This window comes from Ruditapes philippinarum, unplaced genomic scaffold (assembly GCF_026571515.1).
Source record: "Ruditapes philippinarum isolate M1 unplaced genomic scaffold, ASM2657151v2 ctg3470_1_1_1_1, whole genome shotgun sequence".
Taxonomy (NCBI): domain Eukaryota; kingdom Metazoa; phylum Mollusca; class Bivalvia; order Venerida; family Veneridae; genus Ruditapes; species Ruditapes philippinarum.
The window spans coordinates 67,037-73,036 of record NW_026864916.1 but is presented as its reverse complement, the minus strand read 5'-3'; positions in this window follow the sequence as shown (position 1 = coordinate 73,036).

Here is a 6,000-nt window from a genome sequence, read left to right as displayed (position 1 = left end):
GACCTGATTACCGCGGCAGTATGACGTCACGGAGTAGTGATTTAAACAAAAAATCAAGAATTTTTCAGAGAATAATTATCTTTACAAATTGCAGATATGAAATTAAAGAATGAAAATATTTTCATATTGTAAATGTCTGTGATGAGTGATGAGTCAGCTTAGAAAAAATCAAGGTACTATTTTTTGACCTGATTACCGCGGCAGTAAGATTTGACAGACAGTTATTAACATTGGGTCGGCATAGCCTCCCCAAAAACAATGGGTGGAACTAAATAGAATGGAATTTTGAAAGGGGATCAGAGGTTATGAAGCCTGCATATCACAGATATGAAGTCAAAAGACAAATTTTAAAAGCAGGAAACATATCCTAAGGGTGATTCAACATTATTCAAGCAGGAATATTGGAACCGCCCAATTAAAAAATACCAAAAAGTAAGAACTAAAAGTACCACAAACACAACAACAATGTTGTGCTGAACGATCTTTAAGGATCAGAAATATTACATCACGTCATATTTAACATATTTAATGTAAAACATCATAAACGTGACACATTTAAAGAAATGCATATCTTTTTTTAAAGCCAGATACACATATATTGTAAGTTTTACTAAAACAGATCTTTTGGATGTTCGCGTAAGCTTATCATTTTTTTTATGAGTAAACTTTTTCTTTGTATGATTGTTACACACGACTGTATAAACGTATTATTCGTGTGCATTTAAATTCGTAAATAAAGCACTTAAAACAGTCTCTTAACTAGCAACATTGCACAGACTCTTTTGGAACGCTAAGAGGCAACATATACGCAGTCATTGTAGACCTTAGCAGACGTATACTTCTGTAAATGTCAATTGGGATTGAATTTAGCATCGCCACCTTTAATTTTATAAATGTAAATAAAATGGGCAAAAATATTATTTGTGACCATGTTGGATTTAGTTGAACTTTACAGGGCATTATATAATAACAAATTAATGTTTATAATATGAAATATTCAAGAAAGATAAAATAAAAATATTTATTTATCTTTATATTTATTTCTTTATTTATTATTTATTTAATTATTTATTTATTTATTTATTTATTTAGTTATTTAGTTTTATTCATTTAAATCTATTTATTTATTTAGTTTTCTATATATTTATTTATTTATTTAATTTTTTATTTATTTATTTATTTATTCATAAACAAAAACAACAAAAACAAAAAAAACATGTGTGAGCTTACATGTAGTGTTGTGTTGAATTTAAAACATTTAACGCTGATGTTAAACACATTGATTGCTCCAATATAAACTGGCGGGTTGTACTTTGGTAATGTAAGCAAAGAATCTTCATTTAGTACATACATGATTTGTATCATAGTTTGGGGACCTTTCTGTTGAAAAAGTGTCAGAGTTAAATCGTATACATATACATGCACAGTGCGGTAACTGGAGTGCAGGTATCAGTTACCCGCACTCCAGATAATGCCCGTGGATTGGTTCATTTTTGCCGGGGTTACATATTGTGACGGCAGAGAAAGGGAAAGGGGCAGAACTATCATATTCAAATGCTCGTTCATTGGTTAATTTTTTCTGGGGTTTCATATTATGACAACAGGGAACGTGCTGTCATGTTTTACTATGATACAAAAGAGAAAGAACACCAAAACACTCGGCAATCTGATTTTTACTCGGGGGCTACGCCCCCTCGTACAAATCAGATAGCCTCGTGTTTCGGTGCTCTTTCTATTACTTATTTGTTATTTAACTTGTGACAGTAAATTTTCCTTCAAGGGCAACTCTTTTGATAACGCCGTTTACTTATTGTTCAATACTTATCTTTATTTTCAATGTGACAAATTAAATTAAAAGGTTTTAAACAAGATTTAAATGACAATTGATAAAAAATAAATAAAAAAAGACATGTGCGATGCATCCTCTATGAATTATCTCTTAACAGTCATTACGTTTTTTTGAAGTAAAAAATTTATACTTGTGGCATGATGTGAACGTGATCTGTGCGTTTAATTTCTGAATACGATATTCATACCATTTGGAGATCGTTTCTGCTTTGAAATTGATATAGAAGGGAAGAAATACCAGATCAATTAAATATTTAATGCAAATGTCATATTTCCATACAAAACATATATACTCGTGAGACCTTTGCTGAGTGTATAGTTTGTAAAATTCTATCTTCTCTATCGCGACATTTCCGTCTCGTTGTTTAAAATGAGTACTACACATCTGGATGAATATTTTCGAGACAGCGTTATTCACCGCCATTATATAAACTTAGAGCCAGATGTCCAATTCCTATTTGAAATTCATTGCGAACAAATTAATGTAAACACAAGTCTTAGGGGTCTAATTTGTGGCAACGGCAGCTAGTTTTTATTAATAAGTCATACCTGTAAAACAATGATTACTATATAGAGTCCTTCAAAATATTCGCCATGAACTTCTAGACATTTTCCAGCCGCCTCAGAATCCATTCTGAAAAAAGCGGTTTTGAATTGTTTCTTAGGTATTCTTTTAATAGACCGGCGACCGAGAAGACAAGATTTTGGTGTATGGATTTAACCACTTTAGTCACAATGAAAGAGGTCAGGGATCTAAGCGGGTTGTATCAAAAACCTCAGTTCTCTCCTCCTCTAAATAAGCTTCAACCAAGGCTGCACGGTACGCAGGGTGCATTATGGCGGAGTATTTTGATCCTGCGCACCCGAACCTTGAGTTCTTTGTAATGTAGTGATTAACTACAGCAGTGAGGACATGGTCACGGTAAAATGTTCAAGTCATTCTACCTCTCCCAGACACAGTGACAAGGGTTACTATTACATCACTGTCAAAATATAGAGCGTGAATAACTCTTACCGCTACTGTTACTTCGAGCAACAACTGGGCGATTGCTGTTTTTTACCTACCCACATTTTATTGCTGAAGTTTTTTTGTGTTATCTGGCTAAAATAAATTAAAAAAATAGATAAAGCCACGCTTCAACTCCTCTGACAATCTCTCTTAGGCCTTTAGGGCATCGATATTTGAACCTTGTCAATGAGGCCGTGACCTTTTTTTCAAACCGCTCCCATTTCTGGTCAGAATTTAGCAAATGCTCCAACGGGAGTACATTTCCTTACCTGTAATTTTTCTTTTAAGATGGAAATCAATAATCCCGATGTGTCACTTCTTTCACGTTATTTCTTTCACGGTGTTTCTTGCACCTTCAACAACTATGACTTTGACAGTGCCGATGTCTTTTTCAGAGGTAGAGGAAATTGGCCGACTAGGGCGGGAATCATCCTTATCATTAGTTCTACATTCTAAAACATTGACATCTATCTGGCAATTGTACGGTATGGAAGGGCAATTTCTCAATGTATTTAATCTAAGTTCGTTTTTATTTCTGATGCGCATTTACCCTAACCCACATATTTGAAAACGCTCTTTGCTCCTCTCTCAAATCACAATTCAACACATCATAGTTTACAACCTGTATACAAATGTTTTTAACTGATCTGCTTAAGTTTCATCTTCTGCTGCTGCTGGTAGTGGTAGTGGTGGTGGTGGTAGGTGTGGCAGTGGCAGTGGCGGTGGTAGTGTTAGCGGTAGCGGTAGCAGTAGCAGTAGCAGTAGCAGTAGCAGTAGCAGTAGCAGTAGCAGTAGCAGTAGCAGTAGCAGTAGCAGTAGCAGTAGCAGTAGCAGTAGCAGTAGCAGTAGCAGTAGTAGTAGTAGTAGATCAACAACTTTCTTCATTGTTTATTATTGAATTGTGAAAAATAAATGTTTTTGCAATTTAATATACATCGTACTTAAAATTTAATCAATATTCCCGTTTAATGATAGGTTTGTGAATCAATTGTTTTAACCTTTCTTTTATTATTTATCAATAAATCTTTTTGCAATGCAAATGAATGATGAATTTCAATGATTCTTATCTATCCACAATTAGTCTATTAAGATGTATGTTTGTATTTATTTTAATGCAATTATCTAAACAGTCTGGGGTATCTAACAAGAATGACATTGACAAATAACTGTATAACAAACGACCGTTTAAATTTGATAGATATGATACAGCTTGTATTGTTATCGTGTATCTTTATGCATAATGATGATTTACATGTCTGCATCATCAGCACGTGCTATGGAAACATATGACGTATTCAGATAGTCACGTGACAAACGATGATATATCTGCAGTCGCTGTAGTTGACTTAATGCGATGACAATCGCATCCATGATTTAAATCATAGACGACGAATAAACTTGTACAAACCCATAGGGATTCAATGAAATATTAGTTTGTTTCAAAAAATAGCAAAATTGTTCAAATGCATGGAATATTATCAATTCCAGTGGAATGTAAAAAACACCCTACTGCAATAACGGCCCTGTTAATTTCATTTTTAAAACATAACTCGTGATTAAATTGCCTTGTGCTTTTTCTTTCAAATGTTACTGCAACAAAAACAATGCATTTACTATGTATTTGACAGTGATTTGACAGTCCCTGTGCAATTAAAACAATAAAAATTGAGCCGTGTCATGACAAAACCAACATAGTGCGTTTGCGACCAGCATGGATCCAGACAAGCCTGCGCATCCGCGCAGTCTGATCAGGATCCATGCTGTTCGCTTACCAACTCTATTACAAGTAGAGAAACTAATAGCGAACATCGTTTAAGAGGAAACGAACCATCATGTAAATTTTGTTATAAATGGACAATGCAACGTCAATATATCACGTCATTTAGATTTATGTACTAAAAATATTGAAGTTTGACATTTGAAGAAAATGATATTGTTTAATGTTTCTATGTTAAAATTGTGATCTTCCATAGTAATTTTTTACTGACCTGAAATTTCAATTAGTTTGCATCTAGAACAGGCTTTTAAAATGTTGTTACACATTCTGATCGTGGTTGTTTTTTACGTAAATCAAGTTTTAACATAAGTAAGTTGATGTGTCTTGCAAACGTTACCATTTAATATGGCAGTTCTTCATCATTTGCCCCTTTTTCATCATTCACGACACAAACTTGACATATCAGTTATCTATATGCTTTCAAATTACAAAATAGCCTGGGATTCAGGCGTTGATATTTTTTATTTATTCATAACTTACGCGCTATTTCATACTCGATCGTCATAGATAACACAACATCTCTGGTTTTGATAGTATCAATGCCGAACAGAAGCACATAAAAAATCGACAGACTGGAACCCAGGCTAATTACAAAAGTGAAAGCTATGACTGTTTATTTTCCAATTGTTCTTTTTCATTTATTTTCCTTAATCAATCTTTATAATGCAATTACATAAGATGTATTTAACACGCGAAATAATCAGAGATCCCTGCTTTGACTCGTACCTACAACGGTGATTTGGATTCAATGACCTTAACCATTCAGCCACAGGCGCCCTGAATTATATTTTATTCATTTAAAAAAATTCCAGCATCTTTTGTCTGTTTTGGTATTATTTAACTCAAACAACAGGTATTATACATGCTCGCAATATAATATACTATTATATATTATAATATACTTATAGAAACACGTTAAACCTAATATTTGAAATAAGATCCTGCTTAATTTGCCGTGACTAGTAGTGCAAATTGAATCGAGAATTAGTACAATTTAGACTCGTATTATTTTCATGGGCAACACTAACTTTTTTCCTCATGTGTAACACGTTATATATAGCTTAATAAAATACATTTTTTTCGTAATGATGAAAAGGTATAATACTAGTGTATTGATTTTTATCATTATTACTATTACTATTATTATTATTATTATTATTATTATTATTATTATTATTATTATTATTATTATAATCATCATCATTATCATCATCATCATCATCATCATTTTTATCATTATTATTATTATTATTATTATTATTTATTATTATTATTATTATTATTATTATTATCATCATCATCATCATTATCATCATCATTATTATTATTTATTATTATTATTATTATTATTATTATTATTATTATT